Below are 15,867 nucleotides of genomic sequence, written 5' to 3'. Positions count from 1 at the left end.
ACCGGACTGAAGGGTACTACTCCACGTGGCAGACAGGCGATAGCCGTGAATAGGACGTCTACAGGCTGCTCGGGGTGTTAGGCGACCCCTTTGGCAGAGCAAGACTGCTAGACGAAGCTACCTGCCTACTTTCACTAGCCTGCCTCCTTTCACTACGTGGAGCACAATCGTCCACACACAGCAACACTTGCTCAATGATCAGAGCGCGCCGCCATGTTTGTGGGCGGGCCTTTTAAAGACTAAGCCCTGCCCACCGACGCACCATTGGTGACACCACCCGTGGACCAATCAAGCGGTGCCAGGTCACCGGGTCAGGTGGGTGCCAAACCACCAATCACGATCCGCCAGGTCACGGGCATGCTCAGTGTGGCGAATCCTGGACTTAGACTCTGAAAGCCCTGTCTCCCTCCGCAACCTATGCTTAACATTGCTAGGCACAAATACCCAGGAGACAATCTGTACATCTTGTGGACCAGCTAGGCGTTGGGGCTGATGATGATGCTGAGCAGCATCAGCCCCAGCTGTACTGAAATGCGAGACCACAGAAGGTTCTGGACCCATTTCGAATCGTGCAACAGACATACACCTAACACTCCCCCTTAAACATTTGCTTTTAGATAAAAAATTAAGAGTGTTCCAGAAGCCCAGTCTCTAGCCTGTCTGCAGAGTTGTGTATTAGGGATGCCCCCTGCAGAGAGGAACAAAGATCTACTTGCCCCCACCAGATGCAGGACAGAAATGCTAATGTAGGCCTTATGAGATCCAGCCCGCATGTCTTCCTCTGCTTACTGTCACTGAATGGAAACCTTGATTTGTGAGGCTGAAAACTTTCCAGAAGAGACTTGTGCACCTTAAACTGACGAGCAAGCAAATCTGTAATAAACACAACAATAAGATCGACGTACCAGTGCTCTGTGCTGGAAAAAGTCCTTGGCCAGCTCCTCACACCTCTCTTCAACACAAATTGACTTCTGTCTATCTATATTTACACTAATACTGGCAAAAACATTTTTTCTTTGCAAGACCAATTTTTTAATTATAAAAACTGGTACTGCCATGGGTTCAAATGTTGCGCCACCATACACATATATATTCATGGCCCACTTTGTGTATTCCCATGTGTATACAAACCCACTTTTCCAGAAATACTCTATTATCTGGAAAAGATACATTAATGACATCTTCATTATTTGGCAGAGGAACACTGACACACTAATGGAGTTTTTTCATACCATCAATCTTTCAACTCCAAAAATTACTTTTACTATCCATCATCATGAACATCAAATTAATTTTCTAGATACACTTGTGATATTAAAAAATAAGGATTAATTGCTCACGGACCTCTATGTTAAGCCTACGGACCGTAATAGAATCATAGAATGGTAGAGTTGGAAGGGACCTCCAGGGTCATCTGGTCCAACCCCCTGCTCAAAGCAGGATTCACTAAATCATCTCAGACAGATATCTGTCCAGCCTCTGTTTGAAGACGTCCATTGAAGGGGAACTCACCACCTCTCGTGGCAGCCTGTTCCACTCATTGATCACCCTAACTGTCAAAAAGTTTTTTCTAATATCTAATCTGTGTCTCCTCCCATTCAGTTTCATCCCATTGCTTCTAGTCTTTCCTTGTGCAAATGAGAATAAAGATGATCCTTCTACAATGTGACAGCCCTTGAGATATTTGTAGACAGCTATTAAGTCTCCTCTCAGTCTTCTTTTTTGCAAGCTAAACATTCCCAAATCCTGTATCCGTTCCTCATAGGGCATGGTTTGCAGACCGGTCACCATTCTGGTCGCTCTTCTCTGAACTTGCTCCAGTTTGTCGATGTCTTTTTTAAAATGTGGTGCCCAAAACTGGACGCAGTATTCCAGATGAGGTCTGACCAAAGGGGAGTAAAGTCCGATAATGACTTCACGTGATCTAGACTGTATGCTTCTGTTAATACATCCCAGAATTGTATTTGCCTTTTTTGCTGCTGCATCACACTGTTGACTCATGTTCAGTCTATGATCTATTAGTATACCTAAGTCTTTTTCACATGTACTGTTGCTTAGCTCTATTCCTCCCATTTTGTATATGCTTTTTTCATTTTTATTGCCCAGATGTAGAACTTTGCATTTTTCCCTGTTAAAAACCATTCTGTTAGTTACTGCCCACTGCTCCAGTTTATTTAGGTCTTTTTGAATCCTCTCTCTCTCTTCTCTAGTATTAGCTATCCCTCCTAGCTTTGTGTCATCAGCAAATTTAATCAGTTTACCCTCAATTCCTTCATCTAAATCGTTGATAAAGATGTTGAACAATACAGGTCCCAGGACAGAGCCCTGTGGTACCCCACTTGAGACATTCATCCAACTGGATGTGAAGCCATTTACGACCACTCATTGAGTCCGATCACTAAGCCAGTTATGAATCCACCTAACAGTTGCCTTGTCTATTCCATACTTGGTAATTTTTTCAATAAGGATGGTGTGAGATACTTTGTCAAATGCTTTGCTGAAGTCAAGATATACTATATCTACAGCATTTCCCTGATCCACCCAGTCAGTGATTCTATCATAGAAGGAAATTAAGTTAATCTGACATGACTTGTTAGTTACAAACCCATGCTGACTCTGGTTAATCACTTCATTCTTATCCAGGTACTTACATACATGTTGTTTAATAATTTGTTCAAAGATCTTTCCTGGTATAGAAGTCAGACTCACCGGCATATAGTTCCCTGGTTCCTCCTTCTTTCCCTTTTTGAAGATAGGAACAACATTTGCTCTTCTCCAGTCTTCTGGGACTTCTCCTGTTCTCCAAGAATTTTCAAAGATTATGGAGAGTGGCTCTAAAATTTCTTCTACGATCTCCTTCAGTACTCTGGGGTGTAATTCATCTGGACCTGGAGACTTGAACTCATTTATGTTAGCAAAATATTCCCTCACAATCTCTCTGTTTACAGATAACTTGGATTCTTCTATTCCTTTAATAGGACAGTGAAGATCAGTTGATGTTACATTTTCTTTCTGAGAGAAAACAGATGCAAAATAGGAATTAAAAAGTTTGTCCTTCTCAACATCCTTTCTTACCATTTCACCATTTTCATCCTGTAAAAATCCTATAGCATCTTTGACTTTTCTTTTACTTTTGACATACCCCCAAAATCCTTTTTTATTGCTTTTGACATCTCTTGCAAGCCTTAATTTATTGTCAGCTTTAGCTAACCTGATACGTGCCCTACAGGATCTGCAGACTGCATTATAATCTTCTTTAGATATGCCTCCCTCTTTCCATTTGATAAACATTTCTTTCGTTCTTTTTAGCATGTGTTTAAGTTCTGTGTTCATCCATCCTAGTTTCCTTAAATGATTCCCATTCTTCCTACTTTTCGGGATTGTTAACGATTGTACTTTGAGAATCTCATTTTTTAAAATTTCCCATCCTTCCTGAACATTTTTGTCCTTAAGGACATCCAGCCATTGGATCCCTCCTATTCTCTTTCTGAGTCGCTTAAAATCTGCCTTTCTGAAATCTAACCTTGAAGTTTGAGTCTTCACATGTCTTCCTCCTCTAGTTATCCAAAATTCTATAATAGCATGATCGCTGCCTCCTAGGGTTCCAGCCACTTTTACCTCCTCAACCATTTCCTCCCTGTTTATCAGGATTAGATCCAAAGTAGCAGATCCCCTTGTTTTCTCCCCTACCTTTTGGAAGATAAAGTTGTCAGCAAGAGTGGATAAGAATTTGCTTGACCTGTTAGCTTTACTTGAGAGAGATTCCCAACAAATGTCTGGATAGTTGAAATCTCCCATGACCACTACGTCATATTTTTTGGAGAACTTGGTCATTTGATACATAAAGAGTTCATCCATATCTTCAGTTTGCCCAGGTGGCCTGTAGTAAATGCCTACAATGGTGTCCTTTCCGTTGTTCTCTCCTTGTATTCTTACCCAAACAGTTTCCACAGAACTCCCAGTCTCTGAAGCTTCAATCTCTGTGCAGATATACGCTTTTCTAACATACAAAGCGACACCTCCTCCTCGTCTATCAAGTCTGTTTCTTGCAAATAAGTTGTATCCTTTTAGCCTTGTATTCCAATCATGTGTATTGTCCCACCAAGTTTCAGTGATTCCAATGACATCACATTCCTTTTCCTGCGTTAGTAGTTCCAATTCTCCTTGTTTGTTGCCTATGCTTTGTACATTTGTATAAAAACATTTTAGTTTGTGATTGGTTTCTCTTCCTCCCATATTTTTATCACTTATTTTTTTTTGTCTTTGTTCTTCCTTTCCACTTCCAGTAGCAGAGATCTCAATAGTATTTGTCAGCTGTATATCTTTTTCTGGCCTTTTACTTCCCTTCCCACATTGTTCTAGTTTAAAGCTTTCCTGATGAGTGTAGCAAGGCGACTTCCAAATACATGTTTTCCAGTCTTCGTAAGGGGCACCCCATCTCTAGCAAGTAGTCCATCATATAGGTAATTCATTCCGTGATCCAGAAGTCCAAATCCTTGTTGACGGCACAATCGACGTAGCCAGTTGTTCACCTGTAGAATCTTATTCCACCTCATTGTTCCATGGCCATCCACTGGGAGGATGGATGAGAAGACCACCTGCGCTCCCAATTCTTTCACTTTCTTGCCTAAGTCTTCAAAGTCACTGCAGATGGTTTCCAGGTCCTTTCTTGTGGTGTCATTTGTCCCCACATGTATTAGCAGGAATGGGTAGTGATCTGTAGGTCTGAAGAGTCTTGATATCCTGTCAGACACATCTTTAATTTTTGCTCCTGGAAGACAGCACATTTCTCTTGAGGTTATGTCTGGTCTGCAGATAGTGGCCTCTGTTCCTTTCAACAGGGAATCCCCCATGACCACCACTCTCCGTTTTTTCTTCACAACATTTTTCTTTCTCCATCCAGGAGGATTCTGAGGGCTTGCAAGGTTATTCATTGTGGGCAAAGTCTTATCTTGCTGTATTTCTTCATGGTTCTGCTGCGTGAGAGTCTGGTACTGGTTCCTGAGCAGTATAGGTGCTGACTGCCTCCCGATCCTCCTGCTTCTCTGGGTCACATGCTTCCATTCCTCTGTTTCGTCAGGTGCAGTTCGAATTTCTTCTCTTTCTGTATCATGAAGAGATAATTCTGCTCTGTCTAAGAACTCTTCACCTTCCTTAATGATTTTCAAGGTAGTTAACCTCTCTTCTAGATTTCGCAACTTTTCCTCCAACAAGTACACAAGCTTGCATTTCTGGCATGTGAAGTTTGGCTTTTCCACTGGCAAGTCTGTGAACATGTAGCAGGATATGCAGCTCACCAAATGGCTCCTGGACTCTTCCATGTTCTTATTGTTGATATGTTATGAAAACAGTGAAAAACGCTCCAAAATTCACCGATGTCCTCCTTTCAGCTCCAACGGCCAAAATCCAGTGTTCTTTGAGCTCGCAGAGACTCTTCACTTATCCCAAAATGCAGTGAGAATAAGCAAATTGTCTCCTCAGGACTCCTCCCCTGGTTCACCAATGTCCTCCTTTCAGCTCCAACGGCCCAAATCCAGTGTTCTTTGAGCTCGCGGAGACTCTTCACTTATCCCAAAATGCAGTGAGAATATGCAAATTGTCTCCTCAGGACTCCTCCACTGGTTCACCTATGTCCTCCTTTCTGCTCCAACGGCCAAAATCCAGAGTTCTTTGAGCTCACGGAGACTCTTCACTTATCCCAAAATGCAGTGAGAATATGCTTGAGAATAGTCTGCTGCTTTTCTCAAGTTGTCACCCACGACAGCCTCATTGCCTAAATCTCAATACTACCATATCAATCATATTATTTCTGATGAATGGATCCGTCACCAAAGGCTAAATGAGATGTACATCAAGTTCCGTAACAGAGGTTACCCTAACAAATATCTTTCTTATCCTCAAGACTCTGTATCTACAGTGGGTACGGAAAGTATTCAGACCCCTTTAAATTTTTCACTCTTTGTTTCATTGCAGCCATTTGGTAAATTCTAAAAAGTTCATTTTTTTTCTCATTATAGTACACTCTGCACCCCATCTTGACTGAAAAAAAACAGAAATGTAGAATTTTTTGCAAATTTATTAAAAAAGAAAAACTGAAATATCACATGTTCATAAGTATTCAGACCCTTTGCTCAGTATTGAGTAGAAGCACCCTTTTGAGCTAGTACAGCCATGAGTCTTCTTGGGAATGATGCAAAAAGTTTTTCACACCTGGAATTGGGGATCCTCTGCCATTCTTCCTTGCGGATCCTCTCCAATTCCATCAGGTTGGATGGTGAACGTTGGTGGACAGCCATTTTCAGGTCTCTCCAGAAATGCTCAATTGTGTTTAGGTCAGGGCTCTGGCTGGGCCAGTCAAGAATGGTCACAGAGTTGTTCTGAAGCCACTCCTTTGTTAATTTAGCGGTGTGCTTAGAGTCATTGTCTTGTTGGAAGGTGAGCCTTCGGCCAAGTCTGAGGTCCAGAGCACTCTGGATGAGGTTTTCATCCAGGATATCTCTGTACTTGGCCGCATTCATGTTTCCTTCAATTGCAACCAGTCTTCCTGTCCCTGCAGCTGAAAAACACCCCCATAGCATGATGCTGCCACCACCATGTTTCACTGTTGGGATTGTATTGGGCAGGTGATGAGTAGTACCTTGTTTTCTCCACACACGCCACTTAGAATTATCACCAAAAAGTTCTATCTTCATCTCATCAGACCAGAGAATCTTATTTCTCATAGTCTGGGAGTCTTTCATGTGTTTTTGAGCAAACTCTATGAGGTCTTTCATATGTCTTGCGCTGAGGAGAGGCTTCCGTAGGGCCACTCTGCCATAAAGACCCGACTGGTGGAGGGCTGCAGTGATAGTTGACTTTGTGGAACTTTCTCCCATCTCCCTACAGCCTCTCTGGAGCTCAGCCACAGTGATCTTGGGGTTCTTCTTTACCTCTCTCACCAAGGCTCTTCTCCTATAATTGCTGAGTTTGGCTCGATGGCCAGGTCTAAGAAGACTTCTGGTGGTCCCAAACTTCTTCCATTTAAGGATTATGGAGGCCACTGTGTTCTTAGGAACCTTGAGTAATGCAGAAATTTTTTTGTAACCTTGGCCAGATCTGTGCCTTGCCACAATTCTGTCTCTGAGCTCCTTGGGGGTTCCTTTGAGCTCATGATTCTCATTTGGTCTGACATGCACTGTGAACTGTGAGGTCTTATATAGACAGGTGTGTGCCTTTCCAAATCAAGTCCTATCAGTTTAATTAAACACAGCTGGACTCCAATGAAGGAGTAGAACCATCTCAAGGAGGATCACAATGAAATGGACAGAATGTGACTTAAATATGAGTGTCTGAGCAAAGGGTCTGAATACTTATGACCATGTGATATTTCAGTTTTTCTTTTTTAATAAATTTGCAAAAATTTCTACATTTCTGTTTTTTTTCAATCAAGATGGGGTGTAGAGTGTACTTTAATGAGAAAAAAAAAGAACTTTTTAGAATTTACCAAATGGCTTCAATGAAACAAAGAGTGAAAAATTTAAAGGGGTCTGAATACTTTCCGTACCCACTGTATTCCAGTAAAAGATTCCCCTAGGCTTGCTTTAGTGAATATTTACCATCCCTGGCTCACCAAAGTATTAAGAAACATTGGTCACTCTTGGGCCAATCATATCCAGATGTCCCAGAGTTCTCATCTCCTCCTCTAATTTACAGTAAAAAAATCACAAAACTTGAGTAACCATATAGTAAAGGCAGACATTGGTTCAAAGAAACCAAAAAATTTCCATACTACTTTGACTTATCAACGAAAGGGCACTTCTCCCTGTGTGCATTGTTTGCAATGTTCACACGTCATCAAAGGTGATATATTTTCCCACCCTAGGTCAGGTAAACTTTATCCTGTCAAGGGTTATTTTACATGCGATTCATCATATGTCATCTATTTAATTTTATGTCCATGTGGTCTTGGATATGTTGGTAAAACCACCTAACATATCCGAGACCGCATTTCTCAACATAAATCGACTATCAAAAGTAAAAGGTTAATGCTATCAATCCCATTACATTTTATATCATTTGGACACACCATTCCACAACTTAGGTTTCAAGTGTTGGAACTGGTACCCTATATGAAACGGGGTGGTGACAGGATAAAAAAAACTTAAGAAAAGGGAAGCGTATTGGATCTTCACATTGCCGACATTGCAACCCCACAGATTAACAAGAGAATATGAAGTGTTTTATTCAGGGCCAGACACAGACTGTAGTGGGCCCCTGTGCAAGAAATTTTTGGGGCCCCCCCCTGCCCTTCATAGGGCAACAAAGTTATGCAAACATAACCCCTCCATGTGCATCTCTCACCCCCCATGTGCAGCTCTCACCCCCCCGTGCATCTCTCATCCCCCACGTTCATCTCTCATCCCCCCCATGTGCATCTCTCATCCCCCCATGTGCATCTCATCCCCCTCATGTGCAGCTCTCATCCCCCCATGTGCAGCTCTCATCCCCCCATGTGCAGCTCTCATCCCCCCCATGTGCAGCTCTCATCCCCCCCGTGCATCTCACCCCGCCCATGCATCTCATCCCCCCATGTGCATCTCATCCCCCCCGTGCATCTCATCCTCCCCGTGCATCTCTGATTCCCCCCACTCCTAGTTAATTAATTTATTTAAAAAAAATAAAACTTGTTATACTTACCCCGATGCGATCCCTGCAGAATCCTGGCGCTCGTCCACTTCGCTGCCACCAGGTTCTCCTGACTTCCGGCCATGTGACGGCGCCGTCACATGACCGGAAGTCAGGGGAATCATGAAGGCGCTGCCGCAGCAGCGCTGCACTGCGACACAGAGGAAAGCAGCGCTGAGATGTCCCGGCGCTTAGCGCTCAGCATGGGGCCGGCTCCAGGTTTTTGTGGGCCCCGGGCAAAAGAGTCTCAGTGGGCCCCTTTTACACATACCACGATTCATGATGCACAGATACCGAAGAGAAATATAGATATAGTACAGCGCCAAAGATTTCACTTCTTACATTACATGAGTGATATCTATTGTAAATTCCACAATAGCTCAGAAACCAGCGAATCGCTCCACACAGTATACTGGCTCCCATAAAATGCTCCATACAGAATACTGGCCCCCATATAACGCTCCATACAGAATACTGGCCCCCATATAACGCTCCATACAGGATACTGGCCCCCATATAATGCTCCATACAGAATACTGGCCCCATAAAATGCTCCATACGGAATACTGGCCCCCATATAACGCTCCATACGGAATACTGGCCCCCATATAACGCTCCATACAGGATACTGGCCCCCATATAACGCTCCATACAGAATACTGGCCCCCATATAACGCTCCATACAGAATATTGGCCCCCATATAACACTCCATACAGGATACTGGCCCCCATATAATGCTCCATACAGGATACTGGCCCCCATATAACGCTCCATAAGGAATACTGGCCCCCATATAACGCTCCATACAGGATACTGGCCCCCATATAACGCTCTATACAGAATACTGGCCCCCATATAACGCTCCATGCAGGATACTGGCCCCCATATAACGCTCCATGCAGGATACTGGCCCCCATATAACGCTCCATACAGAATACTGGCCCCCATATAATGCTCCATGCAGGCTGTTCCCCCCACATAATGCCCCATGCAGGCTGTTCCCCCCATATAGGATGTCACCCCCCTTATAATGCCCCATGCAGGATGACACCCCCCCTTCCTTATAATGCCCCATGCAGGATGTCACACCCCCCCTCCCTTATAATGCCCCATGCAGGATGTCACACCCCCTCCTCCCTTATAATGCCCCATGCAGGATGTCACACCCCCCTCCCTTATAATGCTCCATGCAGGATGTCACACACACCCACCTCACCCCCCTCCCTTATAATGCCCCATGCAGGATGTCACACTCCCCCTCCCTTATAATGCCCCATGCAGGATGTCACACACACCCCTCCCTTATAATGCCCCATGCAGGATGTCACACACCCCCTCCCTTATAATGCCCCATGCAGGATGTCACCCCCCCTCCCTTATAATGCCCCATGCAGGATGTCACACACACCCCCCTCCCTTATAATGCCCCATGCAGGATGTCACCCCCCCTTATAATGCCCCATGCAGGATGTCACACACCCCCACCTCACCCCCCTCCCTTATAATGCCCCATGCAGGATGTCACCCCCCCTCCCTTATAATGCCCCATGCAGGATGTCACTCCCCCCCCTCCCTTATAATGCCCCATGCAGGATGTCACTCCCCCCTTATAATGTCCCATGCAGGATGTCACACACCCCCACCTCACGCCCTCCCTTATACTGCCACAGGCCTCCATACAATAAAAAAAAAATCAAATACTCACCTCACTCCTCACCTGCTGCCGCTGCTCCAGACTCCAGCGTCGCCGGCCTCATCCCGCTCTATGCTGCCTGTGACGGCTCAGGAGAGAGCGTGGTGGAAAGACGTCACCGCGCCCTCTGACCTGAGACGTCACAGTACAGCAGCCGCGGAGGATGCAGGAGCTGCTGCGGAGGCACGGGGAGGGGTAAGTATTGTGCCGGGGCACTGAGCAAGCGGGCCACAATAGCTCAGAAACCAGTGAATCGCTACACACAGTATACTGGCCCCCATAAAATGCTCCATACAGGGGACTGGCCCCCATAAAATGCTCCATACAGGATACTGGTCCCCATATAACGCTCCATGCGGGATACTGGCCCCCATATAATGCTCCATACAGGATACTGGCCCCCATATAATGCTCCATACAGAATGCTGGCCCCCATATAACGCTCCATACAGAATACTGGCCCCCTTATAACGCTCCATACAGAATACTGGCCCCCATATAACGCTCCATACAGGATACTGGCCCCCATATAATGCTCCATACAGAATACTGGCCTCCATAAAATGCTCCATACGGAATACTGGCCCCCATATAATGCTCCATACAGAATACTGGCCCCCATATAATGCTCCATACAGGATACTGGCCCCTTCCTTATAATGCACCATGCAGGATGTCACCCCCCCTCTCTTATAATGCCCCATGCAGGATGTCACCCCCCCTCCCTTATAATGCCACATGCAGGATGTCACACCCCCCCTCCCTTATAATGCCCCATGCAGGATGTCACACACACCCCCCTCCCTTATCATGCCCCATGCAGGATGTCACCCCCCCTTATAATGCCCCATGCAGGATGTCACACACCCCCCTTCACTTATAATGCCCCATGCAGGATGTCACACCCCCTCTCCCTTATAATGCCCCATGCAGTATGTCACACACCCCTCCTTTATATTGCCCCATGCAGGATGTCACACCCCTCTCCCTTATAATGCCCCATGCAGGATGTCACCCCCCCTTATAATGCCCCATGCAGGATGTCACACACCCCCACCTCACCCCCTCCCTTATAAAGCCTCATGCAGGATGTCACACACCCCCACCTCACCCCCCTCCCTTATAATGCCCCATGCAGGATGTCACACACCCCCCTCCCTTATAATGCCCCATGCAGGATGTCACACCCCTCTCCCTTATAATGCCCCATGCAGGATGTCACCCCCCCCTTATAATACCCCATGCAGGATGTCACACCCCCCCTACCTCACCCCCCTCCCTTATAATGCCTCATGCAGGATGTCACACCCCCCCTTATAATGCCCCATGCAGGATGTCACACCCCTCTCCCTTATAATGCCCCATGCAGGATGTCACCCCCCCACCTCACCCCCTCCCTTATAATTCCCCATGAAGGGCGTCACACACCCCCCTCCTTTATAATGCCCCATGCAGGATGTCACACACCCCCTCCCTTATAATGCCCCATGCAGGATGTCACCCCCCCTTATAATGCCCCTGCAGGATGTCACACCCCCCTCCCTTATAATGCCCCATGCAGGATGTCACCCCCCCTTATAATGCCCCATGCAGGATGTCACACACCCCCACCTCACCCCCCTCCCTTATAATGCCCCATGCAGGATGTCACACACCCCCTCCCTTATAAAGACCCATGCAGGATGTCATTCCCCCCTTATAATGCCCCATGCAGGATGTCACACACCCCCACCTCACCCCCTCCCTTATACTGCCACAGGCCTCCATACAATAAAAAAAAAATCAAATACTCACCTCACTCCTCACCTGCTGCTGCTGCTCCGGACTCCAGCGTTGCCGGCCTCATCCCGCTCTAAGCTGCCTGTGACGGCTCAGGAGAGAGCGCGGTGGAAAGACGTCACCGCGCCCTCTGACCTGAGACGTCGCAGTGCAGCAGCCGCGGAGGATGCAGGAGCTGCTGCGGAGGCACGGGGAGGGGTAAGTATTGTGCCGGGGCCCTGAGCAAGCGGGCCACAATAGCTCAGAAACCAGTGAATTGCTCCACACAGTATACTGGCCCCCATAAAATGCTCCATACAGGAGACTGGCCCTCATAAAATGCTCCATACAGGATACTGGTCCCCATATAACGCTCCATGCAGGATACTGGCCCCCATATAACGCTCCATACAGGATACTGGCCCCCATATAATGCTCCATACAGAATACTGGCCCCCATATATCGCTCCATACAGAATACTGGCCCCCTTATAACGCTCCATACAGAATGCTGGCCCCCATATAACGCTCCATACAGGATACTGGCCCCCATATAATGCTCCATACAGAATACTGGCCCCCATAAAATGCTCCATACGGAATACTGGCCCCCATATAATGCTCCATACAGAATACTGGCCCCCATATAATGCTCCATAGAGGATACTGGCCCCTTCCTTATAATGCCCCATGCAGGATGTCACCCCCCTTCCCTTATAATGCCCCATGCAGGATGTCACCCCCCCTCCCTTATAATGCCACATGCAGGATGTCACACCCCCCTCCCTTATAATGCCCCATGCAGGATGTCACACACACCCCCCCTCCCTTATAATGCCCCATGCAGGATGTCACACACCCCCCTCCCTTATAATGCCCCATGCAGGATGTCACATACCCCCCTCCCTTATAATGCCCCATGCAGGATGTCACCCCCCTTATAATGCCCCATGCAGGATGTCACCCCCCCCTCACTTATAATGCCCCATGCAGGATGTCACCCCCCCTCCCTTATAATGCCCCATGCAGGATGTCACACACCCCTCCCTTATAATGCCCCATGCAGGATGTCACACCCCTCTCCCTTATAATGCCCCATGCAGGATGTCACCCCCCCTTATAATGCCCCATGCAGGATGTCACACCCCCCAACCTCACCCCCTCCCTTATAATGCCTCATGCAGGATGTCACACACCCCCACCTCACCCCCTCCCTTATAATGCCCCATGCAGGATGTCACACCCCCCCTCACTTATAATGCCCCATGCAGGATGTCACACCCCCCCTCCCTTGTAATGCCCCATGCAGGATGTCACACCCCCCTCCCTTATAATGCCCCATGCAGGATGTCACACCCCTCTCACTTATAATGCCCCATGCAGGATGTCACCCCCCCTTATAATGCCCCATGCAGGATGTCACACACCCCCACCTCACCCCTCTCCCTTATAATGCCTCATGCAGTATGTCACACCCCCCTTATAATGCCCCATGCAGGATGTCACACCCCTCTCCCTTATAATGCCCCATGCAGGATGTCACCGCCCCCTTATAATGCCCCAAGTAGGATGTCACCACCCCACCTAACCCCCTCCCTTATAACTCCCCATGCAGGGCGTCACACCCCCCCTCCCTTATAATGCCCCATGCAGGATGTCACACACCCCCTCCCTTATAATGCCCCATGCAGGATGTCACACCCCCCCTTATAATGCCCCATGCAGGATGTCACACCCCCCTCCCTTATAATGCCCCATGCAGGATGTCACCCCCCCTTATAATGCCCCATGCAGGATGTCACCCACCCCCACCTCACCCCCCTCCCTTATAATGCCCCATGCAGGATGTCACACACCCCCTCTCTTATAATGACCCATGCAGGATGTCACACCCCCCCTCCCTTATAATGCCCCATGCAGGATGTCCCCCCCCTTATAATGCCCCATGCAGGATGTCACACACCCCCACCTCACCCCCTCCCTTATACTGCCACAGGCCTCCATACAATAAAAAAAAAATCAAATACTCACCTCACTCCTCACCTGCTGCCGCTGCTCCGGACTCCAGCGTTGCCGGCCTCATCCCGCTCTAAGCTGCCTGTGACGGCTCAGGAGAGAGCGCGGTGGAAAGACGTCACCGCGCCCTCTGACCTGAGACGTCACAGTGCAGCAGCCGCGGAGGATGCAGGAACTGCTGCGGAGGCACGGGGAGGGGTAAGTATTGTGCCGGGGCCCTGAGCAAGCGGGCCACAATAGCTCAGAAACCAGTGAATCGCTCCACACAGTATACTGGCCCCCATAAAATGCTCCATACAGGAGACTGGCCCCCATAAAATGCTCCATACAGGATACTGGTCCCCATATAACGCTCCATGCAGGATACTGGCCCCCATATAACGCTCCATACAGGATACTGGCCCCCATATAATGCTCCATACAGAATACTGGCCCCCATATATCGCTCCATACAGAATACTGGCCCCCTTATAACACTCCATACAGAATACTGGCCCCCATATAACGCTCCATACAGGATACTGGCCCCCATATAATGCTCCATACAGAATACTGGCCCCCATAAAATGCTCCATACGGAATACTGGCCCCCATATAATGCTCCATACAGAATACTGGCCCCCATATAATGCTCCATACAGGATACTGGCCCCTTCCTTATAATGCCCCATGCAGGATGTCACCCCCCTCCCTTATAATGCCCCATGCAGGATGTCACCCCCCCTCCCTTATAATGCCACATGCAGGATGTCACACCCCCCCTCCCTTCTAATGCCCCATGCAGGATGTCACACACACCCCCCCTCCCTTATAATTCCCCATGCAGGATGTCACCCCCCCTTATAATGCCCCATGCAGGATGTCACCCCCCCTCACTTATAATGCCCCATGCAGGATGTCACCCCCCCTCCCTTATAATGCCCCATGCAGGATGTCACCCCCCCTCCCTTATAATGCCCCATGCAGCATGTCACCCCCCCCTTATAATGCCCCATGCAGGATGTCACACACCCCCACCTCACCCCCTCCCTTATGCTGCCACAGGCCTCCATACAATAAAAAAAAATCAAATACTCACCTCACTCCTCACCTGCTGCCGCTGCTCCGGACTCCAGCGTTGCCGGCCTCATCCCGCTCTAAGCTGCCTGTGACGGCTCAGGAGAGAGCGCGGTGGAAAGACGTCACCGCGCCCTCTGACCTGAGACGTCACAGTGCAGCAGCCGCGGAGGATGCAGGAGCTGCTGCGGAGGCACGGGGAGGGGTAAGTATTGTGCCGGGGCCCTGAGCAAGCAGGGGCGAGCGGGCGCTGACACCGCTCTCCTCTGCTCACGTGTCCCATAGTGCGCGGGGTGCCAAACGGTGAGGGCCCCCCACGCCTGCTCAGGGCCCCGGCATTTGCCCGGGTGCGCCGGGTGCTGACGCTGGCCCTGCGGGGGACCCATGAGGAGACGCACAAGAGGGGGGCCCCAACGGGGCTCCGAGGGGGCCCCGACCGGCCGGGCCCCATACTGGAGTCAGGACAGTCATGCCCTGATGGCGGCCCTGCTGGAGGGGCCCCCTCTCCCTCGGGGCCCCCGTTCAATGAACGGGCTGCAGGGGCGGTAGGCCCGCCCCTGGTTTATTAAAGGGAAAACCTTTCATCCCCTGGGCGATATCAGACCTCTAATATGGCCATACAGGGTATAGAAAAGTAAATCTATACATACCTATATGGCCCATAGCAGAGGTCTGATTG

The sequence above is a fragment of the Phyllobates terribilis genome, unplaced genomic scaffold (genome assembly GCF_046119375.1).
Source record: "Phyllobates terribilis strain yellow unplaced genomic scaffold, ASM4611937v1 Scaffold_1__5_contigs__length_1240528914, whole genome shotgun sequence".
In the NCBI taxonomy this organism is placed as follows: domain Eukaryota; kingdom Metazoa; phylum Chordata; class Amphibia; order Anura; family Dendrobatidae; genus Phyllobates; species Phyllobates terribilis.
This window is presented reverse-complemented; position numbering follows the sequence as displayed.